Source organism: Apium graveolens, chromosome 2 (assembly GCF_009905375.1).
Source record: "Apium graveolens cultivar Ventura chromosome 2, ASM990537v1, whole genome shotgun sequence".
Classification (NCBI taxonomy): domain Eukaryota; kingdom Viridiplantae; phylum Streptophyta; class Magnoliopsida; order Apiales; family Apiaceae; genus Apium; species Apium graveolens.
In genome coordinates this window covers 143,722,309-143,735,697 of record NC_133648.1, presented here as the reverse complement: position 1 = coordinate 143,735,697, position 13,389 = coordinate 143,722,309, and the positions used below count along the sequence as shown (strand labels likewise).

The 13,389-nt window shown below is 40.1% G+C and overlaps 1 non-coding gene across 1 annotated transcript; it reads left to right on the top strand.

Annotated features, from left to right (window-relative positions):
* Positions 1–7,980: 7,980 nt before the first annotated feature.
* On the top strand, positions 7,981–8,087 carry LOC141709218 (small nucleolar RNA R71). Its single transcript, XR_012569806.1, has one exon. It is a non-coding gene; the product is annotated as a small nucleolar RNA R71 (small nucleolar RNA).
* The last annotated feature ends 5,302 nt before the right edge of the window (positions 8,088–13,389 follow it).

Below are 13,389 nucleotides of genomic sequence, written 5' to 3'. Positions count from 1 at the left end.
TATATAATAGTCCCATAAAACTCAGATTACATAGAAGTTAGAAGCCAAACAGAAGTAGAAGTCTAAAATAATTCAGCTTTTTCCCCGACCCTGCGCGGCCGCTCAGCATTTCTGCGCGGGCGCGCAAGGCTGCTGCGCGGCCGCTCAGCATTGCTGCGCGGGCGCGCAGGACCCTACTGGAAAAATTCCAGGTTTGCTCCGTTTCTTCGCCGTAATCTGCCCGTTCTTTTCCTCTCGCAATGGTGAACACATGCCAAGGCTTATTCTTGATGATTCCTCCTCCGAAATGCAACTAATACCCTGAAATGCATAAACACTAGAAAAACGCATCAAATACACAAAATACTTGATTTCAAGACACCAATTTAAGCCATTTTAAGACGTTCTAAGTGGTATAAAATGCCACTTATCACACCCCCAAACTTAAATCGATGCTTGTCCTCAAGCGTCACAGACTCAAAACAAATAAAAATATGCATGCATGCAATCTATATGAAAATGCAACGATCCCCCTTACTACAATTAACCAACCAAATTGTCACGTCTCAACGAATGCAGTTAGACACTAAAGATCAATAAACTCATGCAAACGGATATACAGCCAGAAACGTGGTGTGTGCAAATGCTTAACAGATATGCTTCGGAACTAGACCAATTACTATGACTAGACTATCTTCAAGGCAATCCTACGATTATACAAAGAATAAAAATTCTAGGCACAAAGTGATATACAACACTACAAGAACTCTGGAGCTTACTACGGAATCATGCTTTTTATTTACAACTCAAATGCTTATTTGACCGTGCAATGAGTGAGGTCCACAAAAGACTTATACAATGGTATCCATGTAACGAGCGTTAGGTTAGCGGATCCCAGACTCTAAAAGCCTTAGGTCACTAGGCACAAAGTCCCCTAAGAACTTAATAACTCGAATACCAAAGAGCCCACTCTTGATCAATTATGCAAAAAATTTTTTTTTTTTTTATTATTATTTTTTTTTTCTCTGAGCAAGTGCGTTTCGCTCCATCTTGCTCAACCCTAGACTACTCGCATAACATGCGAGCCGGCTACTAGCCATTTGACGCCTAGCCACAACTAGCAACAAATTCCATTTTTACTCCATTTTTTTTCTTTTTCATGCCTTTACCACTAAGAACCTATTATCAAATTCTAAGCATAATAAATAGATTATCCTCGAAAATAATCAGATCATAACAACAATCTAGCCCTTAAGCATTCTCTAAGACTTAGTGAAAATACAAGTGCTTCTAGCATGCATATCAACCTACACAACTTAATATCACTTTAATGCTATCACTACACTCGCATCAATATCATAATTCAGTCGATAAATCATTGCAAAATGGATCATGGTATATGCATGAGCTATATGATATGACAAACAAATAAAGCTATATAAAAAACTATATGGCAAAAATTATGCAACTATATGAACTAACTATCATGAATATGCAGCTATATGACACACACAAAATATTCCTTAACTACCACCCCCAAACTTAAAATCTTCACTGTCCCCAGTGAAGGTAGTAGAAAGGAACACAGGGTATACCTACTCGGAGTCATCATCATCATCATCCTCAGTGGGTGGAGTATCAGGCGGCGGGTATGCAGAGTCCTCACCAAAAACTGACCACTGGATATCAGCTCCAAGGCCTCGAAAAGCAGTCCCTAATGCAAGAGTGAGCTCCTGAGCAAACCTGCTCTGCGTCTCATACATGGCATCCATCCACCGTGAAAGCCTCCTATACTGGGCATCACCCATCCCAGCACCCTCCTGAGCTCTCGAAGAACCAGCCTCACCACGCCCTGGCCTAGCCATAGTAGCACCTCGTGCTGGACGTCCTCCTAGAAGACGATAACCCAGCCCATGCTCCTCAGGCTCACCACCGGTCCACTCCTGCATCCCATTCAGAGTGCCAGAATCTATCGGAGCTGCTGGCAACTGCAACTGCTCATAAGCCGGCCAGTTCACTCCTACTGCTCGGCATAGCTTCGTAACCGTGGATGCATAAGGGATGTTCATATGCTTTGCTCCCCTCAAAAACTTCAGAATTCCTTGGTAGATAAACTCACCAAGGTCCATATAGTATTCCTCATTCAGAATTCCCCACAACAACTGTGCTCTCTCAACTATGACCTCGTGTGCATGTGAAGAAGGCAAAATATTAGCACATATAAATGCATTCCATGCACGGGCATACCTGTTCATGGCGATCGCCGGAAAGTGACGATACTCATTATTGGCTGGACTGCGGTTCCAAACTGTGCCCGGTCGACAGAGAGTAGCACAAATCAAATCCAAATCAAAATCCTCAGCAGTCTCCTCATTCCAGTTCTCCTCCTCGGGCTTCCTCTCTCGCTGTCCAATCACACGGCGAATTGCCGCAGGATGATAATCAACCGTCAGCCCACGAACTACAGAAAACCCATTCTTTTCAGCCTTCACGTTCGCGTAGAACTCGCGAACAACACTCATCGGTACTGCTTCGGGTGACTCACAAAAAGCTATCCACCCCTTCTCTGCAATCATGGGCAACAACTCACCATCCATCCGTGATGGTAAAAACCCCCTCTCCTTCAGAATCGGCTTCCCCAACAGCCTAGTGTACTCCTCCTCCGCAGCTCTGTCAGTTAACCGAGGCCTTGCAGCAGTACCCCTTGATGAATCAGCAGTAGGAACTGTGCTGCTGCTGTCAATAGTGCGTGCTCTCTTGGGTGCCATTGATTTGTGAATAAAAGTGTGTAAGAACTGATTTTTGATGTTTATGAGAGGGTTTAAGTGTAGGAAGTTTGTGGGAGATATGTAGGATATGTGTATGTATATATAGGGTGTGGAGTAGGTTAAATTTGATTAGGAGTGGGGTTGAGGGATAAAATCATGGGGTAATGGGAAAAGAATTCGTGGGTTTATGGGCTGTGATGGGTTTTTGTGTTTTTGTTTTTTTTTTTTCTGAACTGCAAAAAAATTTCTGGAATTCGACCCCTGCGCGGCCGCTCAGCATTTCTGCGCGGGCGCGCAGCAAGCTGCACGGCCGCTCAGCATAGCTGCGCGGGCGCGCAGAGGGTCTCTTGAAAAAAAAATTTCAGCCCCTGTTTTCTGATTTTTTTTTTGTGTTTTTGAATAGGTTATTAACTTCTAAGGGTTCCTATAACAACAATTCATGGGTTGCCTCCCACGCAGCGCTTCTTTTTCGTCATTAGCTTGACATTCCGTACCTTTCTCAAGTAGTCAACAAAATGGCACTAACCACCTCTCGGTTTGCCATGTCCCCATAGTAGTGCTTCAACCGCTGACCGTTAACCTTGAATGCTTGGTCCGAATCATTCTCAAAAATTTCCACCGCTCCATGTGGAAACACAGTTTTGACAATAAAAGGTCCAGACCACCTTGATTTCAACTTCCCAGGAAAAAGTCGGAGCCGAGAGTTGAATAACAGAACTTGTTACCCTGGCACAAATAACTTAGGATGTAGCTTCCTATCGTGCCACCTCTTCACCTTTTCCTTATACATTTTGTTATTCTCGTACGCTTGAAGTCGAAATTCATCAAGTTCATTAAGCTGAAGCATTCTTTTCTTACCAGCTGCATCTAAATCCAGGTTCAATTTCTTCAATGCCCAGTAGGCCTTATGCTCAAGCTCCGCCGGTATATGACATCCCTTACCGTACACCAACTGAAACGGTGACATCCCAAGTGGAGTTTTGTATGCTGTTCTGTAAGCCCAAACAGCTTCATCGAGCTTTAAAGACCAATCCTTCCTTGACGGACAAACAACCTTCTCTAGAATGCGCTTTATCTCTCTGTTAGACACTTCCGCTTGACCATTTGTTTGCGGATGATAGGCAGTAGCTACTCGATGATTCACATTATAACGCTGCATCATAGAAGTGAACTTACGGTTGCAAAAATGCGATCCTTCATCACTTATGATTACCCGAGGCGTTCCAAACCTTGTGAAAATTTGCTTATGAAGAAAATTTAGCACTGCCTTTGCATCATTTGTCGGTAAAGCTTTAACTTCGACCCATTTTGAGACATAATCGACTGCCAGCAAGATGTACTGATTATTACAAGACGAGATAAAAGGCCCCATGAAATCGATTCCCCATACATCAAAGACCTCGACTTCAAGCATCACATTTAATGGCATCTCATCCTTCCTTGACAAATTTCCCACTCTTTGGCAACGATCACACCTTAAAACAAACTGATGAGCATCCTTGAACAAAGTAGGCCAGAAAAAACCTGCTTGCAGAATACGAGCTGCCGTCTTCTCACCTCCATAGTGTCCACCATAAACCGTGGAATGACAGTCTCATAATATCCCCTCCGTCTCACAGAACGGGATACATCTCCTGATGATCTGGTCAGCTCCCTGTCTAAACAAATATGGTTCATCCCACATATACCACTTCACCTCATGCAGAAACTTCTTCTTTTGAGCGGATGTCAAATTAAGCGGCATTATATTGCTGACAAGATAGTTTACAATATCTGCAAACCATGGTTCTTCCTCCTGAATTGCAAACAACTGCTCATCCAGAAAAGATTCATTGATTAACGTCCTATCTTGTGAAGTAAAATCGGGATTCTCCAACCTAGAGAGATGGTCAGCTACTTGATTCTCAGTACCTTTTCTATCTTTGATCTCTAACTCAAATTCCTGAAGTAAAAGCACCCAACGAATGAGTCTCGGCTTCGAATCCTTCTTAGAAACCAGATAGCGAATAGCTGCATGATCAGTGAATACTGTTACTTTCGTAACAAGCAGATAAGATCGAAATTTCTCAAAGCCAAAGACTATAGCCAAAAGCTCCTTCTCAGTAGTGGTGTAGTTCAATTGGGCCCCATTTAAAGTCTTACTCGCATAGTAGACCACATGGAAGAGATTTTTCTTGCGCTGTCCCAGAACTGCACCTACCGCATAGTCACTCGCATCACACATCATCTCAAACGGTTCTGTCCAATCTGGTGCTGTAATAACTGGTGCCGTGATCAAACTCTCCTTGAGAGTCTCGAATGTTGCCAAACATTCATCATCAAATTTGAAAAGCACATCTTTCTCAAGTAAATTGCACAACGGTTTAGATATCTTTGAAAAGTCATTGATGAATCGCCGATAAAAACCCGCATGACCGAGAAAACTACGGATTCCTTTCACCGAATTAGGTGGGGGAAGATTTTCAATGACTCCCACCTTGGCCTTGTCCACCTCCAGACCTTTGCTAGAGACCTTATGCCCAAGGATAATGCCTTCACGCACCATAAAATGACATTTCTCCCAATTAAGCACCAAATTAGTTTCCACGCATCTTTTGAGTACGGCGCGCAGATTATTCAAACATTCCTCATATGAGTGTCCAAAGACGGAGAAGTCATCCATGAACACTTCGACGTTATTTCCAATCATGTCAGAGAATATAGCCATCATACATCTCTGAAAGGTGGCCGGGGCACCACATAACCCAAACGAAACTCTACGAAAAGCAAATGTGCCAAATGGACAAGTGAAGGTAATCTTTTCCTGATCCTCTGGTGCAATACAAATCTGATTATACCCGGAATAACCATCCAGAAGACAAAAATCTCATGTCCCGCCAATCTGTCAAGCATTTGATCAATGAATGGGAGAGGGAAGTGATCCTTCCTTGTGGCTTTGTTCAATTTTCTATAATCCATGCATACTCTCCATCCTGTAACTGTTCGAGTAGGGATGAGCTCATTCTTTTCATTTGCGACCATAGTGATACCTCCTTTCTTAGGTACACATTGCACGGGGCTCACCCACGAGCTGTCAGAAATAGGATAAATGATGCCTGCATCTAGCCATTTCAGAATTTCTTTCTTCACCACCTCCTTCATGATCAGGTTCAGTCTTCGCTGCTGTTCCACAGTTGGCTTACTACCTTCCTCTAACAGAATTTTATGCATACAATATGAAGGACTTATCCCCTTGATGTCTGCTATGGTCCATCCTATAGCCGATTTGAATTCTCTCAAAATCCTTAAGAGCTTGTCTTCCTCACTACCTGAAAGGTCAGCTGAAATAATAACAGGTAACGTAGATGAATCACCTAAAAAAGCATACCTCAAGTGTTCAGGTAATGGTTTGAGCTCCAAGGTAGGTGCTTCCTCTATTGATGGTTTGAGCTTCCCTTCAGCATTCTTAAGGTCAGAAGTACCAAGAGATTCAAATGGTATGTCGAGCTTTCGCTTCCATGGAGAAGCGTTCAGATATTGTAATTGCTCGTTGCTATCTTCATCATCGCTGTCAAAATCCCCCACTAAGGCCTTTTCCAATGCATCAGACATTAGCATGTGATCGAGTTCCGAAGTAACCGCAGAATCAATCACATCCACTTTTAAGCACTCCTCATCTTCTGTAGGGAATTTCATTGCCTTGAATACGTTGAAGGTCACATCCTGATCTTGGACCCGCATAGTAAGTTCCCCTTTTTGCACATCTATCAAGGTACGGCCAGTAGCCAAGAAAGGCCTCCCCAAGATTATGGGAATCTTCTTATCTTCCTCAAAATCCAGAATAACAAAATCTGCAGGAAAGAAGAGCTTATCCACCTTGACGAGCACATCCTCAACTATGCCCCTTGGGTAAGTAATGGAACGGTCAGCCAATTGTAGCGACATGTATGTGGGTTTTGGATCAGGAAGATCCAGCTTTTTAAAGATCGACAACGGCATCAAATTAATGCTTGCTCCCAAATCACAAAGGCACTTGTCAAAAGTTAGATTGCCAATGGTGCAAGGAATGGTGAAGCTTCCTGGATCTTTTAGTTTTGGTGGTAACTTTTGCTGCAGAACAGCGCTGCATTCTTCCGTGAGAGCAACGGTTTCAAGGTCATCCAGTTTCACCTTCCTTGAAAGAATAGTCTTCATAAACTTCGCATAACTAGGCATTTGTTCCAGAGCCTCAGCGAAAGGTATATTGATGTGAAGTTTCTTGAACACCTCAAGAAACTTCCCGAACTGTCTATCCAGCTTTTGTTGCTGCAATCTCTTAGGAAAAGGTGGTGGAGGATAGAGCTGTTTCTCCCCTGTATTAGCCTCAGGCAGAGTGTGTTCAACAGTAGTCTTCTTTGGTTCCGCCACTTTCTCCTTTTGCTTAGATTCTTCATCTCTAACTTCAGCTTCGACTTCTTTTGCCTTTTCAGCATCAGCTACTTTTCCAGACCTTAAGGTAATAGCCTTGACTTGCTCTTTAGCTTCCTTCCTGCCTGGTACTTCCGTGTCACTGGGAAGAGTGCCAGGTTGACGATTGAGCACTGCATTGGCTAATTGCCCAATTTGATTTTCCAAGGTCTTGATAGAAACCGCCTGACTCTTGCACAACAGCTTAAGTTCCTCAAAATCAGCACTAGTAGGTGCAGCTGCACTTCCCTGTTGAGGATATGAATGCCTTGTAGCATACTGCTGTGGTTACTGGAATCCAGGTGGGTTAAACTGTTTACTTACTCCTTGCTGATATGTTGGCTGAATAGCATTCTGATTATTCCCCCAGCTGAAATTTGGATGATTTCTGTTGTTAGGATGATAGGTTGCTGGCACAGGCTGCTGTTGTCGCTGATAATTATTCACATACTGAACAGATTCGTTGACAAGAGAACACTGATCCGTAGCATGAGAACCTGCACAAAGCTCACAAACCATAGCTATTTGATTAACTCCATACGTAGCCAGAGAATCAACCTTCATTGATAGCGCTTGGAGCTGAGCTGCAATAGCGGTGGCTGCATCAACTTCCAGAATACCTGCTACCTTGCCTGACGTCATCCTCTGAGTTGGGTTTTGATGCTCGTTTGCAGCCATTGTCTCTATAACATTATACGCCTCAGTATAGCTTTTAGCCCATAAGGCTCCTCCAGCTGCTGCATCGAGCATGGGCCGAGATTGGGCCCCCAAACCATTATAAAAACCAGTGATTACCATCCAATCCGGCATTCCATGATGTGGACATTTTCTCAACATTTCCTTGTAGCGTTCCCAAGCCTCACACATAGATTCTGTAGGTTGCTGCACAAACTGAGTAAGAGCACTCCTCATAGCAGCAGTCTTTGCCATTGGATAAAACTTTACCAGAAACTTTTGCGCAAGATCTTGCCACGTAGTGATGGACCCAGCTGGTTCAGAATGTAACCAGTCTTTAGCTTTATCCCTCAGTGAGAATGGGAAAATCCTCAACTTGATAGCCTCATCAGTCACGCCATTATACTTAAAAGTGCTGCAGATCTCGACAAAATTCCTTATGTGCATGTTGGGGTCTTCAGTTGCCGCTCCTCCAAAAGAAACAGAATTCTGCACCATCTGAATAGTGCCCGGCTTGATTTCAAAGGTGTTAGCTTGAATAGCCGGATGAAGGATGCTTGACTGAATGTCATCAATTTTAGGCCGAGAAAAATCCATAAGAGTTGGATCAGCTTGAACAATACGATCTCCCATGTTTACTGGTTCTTTCTGCTCAGTTCCTGAATCCGAATCCTCAAAATCTAACTTCTCCGGAGTATCAAGAACTTCGTCTTTCTCCTCAGCTGTATCTAAGGTCCTCTTGCGAGCACGAGAACGAGTTTGCATAAACGCTTGCTAAAGTACCTGAAACACAACCGAAAAGAGTAATTAACTACTACGTCCTAATCACTGAGTCCTAATGACCAATGATGGTAAGTAAATAAACTAAACAAATACGCCGAGTCCCCGGCAGCGGCGCCAAAAACTTGTTAGGGCGAAAACACGCACTAATATTCACGCAAGTATACGCGTTCGCAAGTAATATAGAATACTTTCTAGTTCGTTCCCTCAGAGACTCAGACTAATTTATTGTCTAATTTAACTCACTCACCAATGTATGATTACTGCTCAATGTTAAGATAATAACACTTAAAATTGTTGATTAAATATTAACTATAATTAACTACTTAATTAACCACTTAACTAACACTTCAATTTATCAATAATAAAACACTCATGAGATCACAACTTCATTATTACTTCCTTCTATAGCCATTGTTATTACCTTTAGCATGTGACAATGATGATATTAATCGAATAACACGAAACTGATAAAAGCCAACTTTCATTGTACTAATACCATTCTACCAAACATCCACAATTAAGATAGAAGTTGAATAGTCATCAATCATGTTGAGTTCCTATATGTCTATAGAAATTGACAACACAACGATTTAAGCACAAGTTATTCCTTTTGATTACATAGGGCAAATAAAACTGTTAGAGTTACCCACTAATCATGCACAACGTACATGAACCTATGCTAGCATGGCAAGTTCTAAATCTCAAGATCCACCGTCGCTTCACAAGAGATTAACACCCTATCTTATATGTTCGCGACGCACATAAGACGAATACGCACAACTAATACTAGATAGCATGCAATCATCACACACTAAAGTATTAAACAATTAACTAAAGAATTCTATAATAAATCCGTTGCAACCCCATGATCACAATTAGCCCATAATAGAACTTATTGCCATCATGGGTTCATATGAAATCATGATAAACAACACAAGAAAATAATAACTAAACTAATTATATTAAAACAGAGTACGTCACAAGAGTAAATAAGTCAAAGCAAGAAAACTAGCATCCAACATTACAACGAAACAAGAATCACAAGAAAATATGCTTCCTCTTCGCTGCAGTGTGCTAAATCGGTCTTCTTCCTTATCTCCTTCGCTCCTTGCGTAAAACACAATCTAAAACATAATCTCCTTCTTTTTTTTTCTATGAAAACATCTCAAATCTACTTATATAATAGTCCCATAAAACTCAGATTACATAGAAGTTGGAAGCCAAACAGAAGTAGAAGTCTAAAATAATTCAGCTTTTTCCCCGACCCTGCGCGGCCGCTCAGCATTTCTGCGCGGGCGCGCAAGGCTGCTGCGCGGCCGCTCAGCATTGCTGCGCGGGCGCGCAAGACCTTACTTGAAAAATTCCAGGTTTGCTCCGTTTCTTCGCCGTAATCTGCCCGTTCTTTTCCTCTCGCAATGGTGAACACATGCCAAGGCTTATTCTTGATGATTCCTCCTCCGAAATGCAACTAATACCCTGAAATGCATAAACACTAGAAAAACGCATCAAATACACAAAATACTTGATTTCAAGACACCAATTTAAGCCATTTTAAGACACTCTAAGTGGTATAAAATGCCACTTATCAGTATCACATAATTTACATCACATATGACTCGGTTCGTCAAAATATTTGACTCAGTACGATTAAAACTGAAATCGGGTCAAAAATATGATTTTTCAGTCACTGCGCGACTCAGAATTGATTTACAAAACAAGCGACCTTTCGAAACAAAATTTTTTTGGTCTCGAAAGTATTTTTATTGAAAGCAAAATATTTTTCTGAGTCTAGACGCGTTCGTTTTATATTAAACGGACGAACAGTCTATTTATTAAGAATAAAATAATAATAAATCAATTAATAATAATATTAATTGATTTTTAAATACTCAAATACATTTTAGAAGTTCTAGATAATTTTTAGAAATTATTTAACTTAATTATAAACAATTACATTTTATTTAACTATTTACAGATAAAATTAATTGATTAAATGAATTAATCAATTAATTAAATCAATACATAATTAACTAAAATAAATTATAAATAATTAAATTATTTTTTTTGGAAATTAAAATAACTTTATGGTATTAAAATAATTTAGTTAATTATTAAAAAATAATTAACCGAATTAAATTTTGAATTAAAGTAGATTTTTAGAATTTTTATTAAAGTTTAATCCTAGAAATAGTTTTTTTCCAAAACAGACTTAGGCAAAATGGATCAAACAGCGGCCTTGAGAAGAAGATGATCGGAGTTCAGCGTAGAACACGCCGGAATTCAGAAATGATTCCAGAAACCGTTGAGTTCCGCCGGTACCTCCGACGAGCCAAAACAGCCCCCAAAAACACGACCCCGGCCCTGTTTTCGCAGCCAATTCAAACCAGAAACAATCCAGCAATCGAATCGAAGCAATAGCAGCAACAAAAGATGCTTCCGTTTATTTTTCTGGTAAACTCAAACGAATTTTCCGGTGAACAAACGGCAACACCCGAACATAGCTAATTCTCAACCAAACTCATCAATCCTGATACAAAATTAAACCTTAAACACAACCGAACCTAACACAAACAACCATATCAATTACTAATCGAAGAACAGCCCAGAAAATTGAATTAAAAGTTACGATTGAACTATTTATTCGACTATAACAAAATCGTGATGGAATGATTACCAAATATACATAAAACGACTCCAAACAACACACTAAAGCTAAATGTATCAATCAAAACGACCAACAATCGACAAAAATAATCCGGGTCAAAAAATCTTGCGCCGGGCCGCTCACGGGTCAAACCGTAATCCGAGTCAAAAAAGTCAAAACACGGAAAATTTCTGGAATTACCAGATTAGGTTAGGAAGGAGTTTTCTGAAGTGTTCCGGGTTGTAAAAACGCAAAAACGGTTGAGGTTGAACGATTCCCGGCTTTATAAAATAATTTTGGTAATTATTCAGAAAATAATTAATAAATCATAAATCATTATAAAATCATGTAACAATCCAAAAATTACGAGGAATATATCACAATTATCTATACTTTATTCTTGACATATAATAATTAGAATACTCAAAGAATATCACATATGAACATCCAAAACATCAACTCCAATTACCAGATAATTCACCAAAATTCACATAAAATCATATAAATAATTCCAAATAATTATAATAATAATATTTGAAAATACGGAATATTACACAGTTTGATTCAGAGTCATCAGATTCTGATGATGATGATTCAGAACCTGAAAATTTATCTGAAGTGGATGTTGATGCAGAGATGATGCAACTGTGTGCTCTTATGGTGAAGGGTATCACAAAGATAGCCTACAAAAAATTTAGAAAGGGTAAGAAGTTTTCCAGGAAAGGTGAAAGTTCTGACAAGAAAGGGTTCAGAAAGACTGATGGCAAAGGAGGAAAGTCTGACAGAGGAGACAACTCAAATGTCAAATGCTACAATTGTGATGAGAGAGGCCACATCTCTCCTGATTGCAAGAAAGGAAAAGGTGATAAAGGCCGGGCACTTATCACAAAGAAGAAAAACTGGGCAGACACTTCAGAATCTGAAGAAGAGGTAAACTATGCCTTAATGGCAAATGCTGATAGAAGTTCTGATGCTGCTGAACTAAAGGTACATCTATCAACCCTTGCCTTTGATACAGAAGATATTACTGAGTTGAGATTATTTATGAAAAACATTTATATTAGCTATAGAGATCAGACTTTAGAGAATGAAAGATTAAAATCTGAAAATCTAAAGTACAAAAACAGAAATAGCTATCTTGAAGAAGAGTTAGTCAAGATGAACACTATCCAGACAGAGAGAGATAATGCAGTGTATGTTAAGAATGAATTGCTTAAAAAGAATGATTATCTAAAATCTGAATTAGAAAAAGAAAGAGAAATCATCAGGACTTGGACTAACTCAAGCAAAACAACTCAGAATATTCTAACTAGTAGAAATTGGAAAGAGGGGTTAGGTTATAAAGATGGTGAAAGTGAGAGAGGGACTTTGACAATTAAGCCAATTGCTATCAAACAGACTAAAAAGCCAAAGGTAAATCCTGTTAAATTTGTTGCAAAAACTGTTGTGTCCCCTATAGATAAGGTTGTTCATCTTAGTCAGAATAAAAGAATATGAAAGGAATTCAAAATAAGATGAATAAAACTGAAAGGATTTCAAAGCTGATATTTCTGAAGAAAAGGAAATCCAGAGAACAAAATTCTGGCACAAAATGAATAAACGGGTGTTAGGGATTATTTATTCTAACTGGTATTTCTTTTTGAGAGAAGTCAAAAAAATTTATAGAAAAAGAAGGTATTGCCAAAATCTTAATATTTATCTCCAATTTGAACTCTCCAGTTGACTCGCCATCTGATTCAAGACACTTCTTCATGTTCTAAGGATATCGATAATCTTCATCATCGTCAGATCATAGTAGCCTCGAAACATTCCACAATAGAAGTGTGCAGCTTTTCGGAGTTCCATCCATCTCAACACCACCATCTCAAACGAATGCGCCTATCTTAACTTACTCGTTGGTACTATATCCAATAGTCCAACAGGAACTCGATATGAGCTCAATCGTCCTCACATAGCTATACACACTCCTACACACTCTCGTTTCTAGTTTACTATAACCACGACTCTGATACCAACCTGTAACGCCCCCAAATCCGGGGTCAAGGGATTTGGTCGTCACTATGAAACCTCAATCCAAATTAACCTGTTAAATCAATAAATGAATGCCAACGAAAG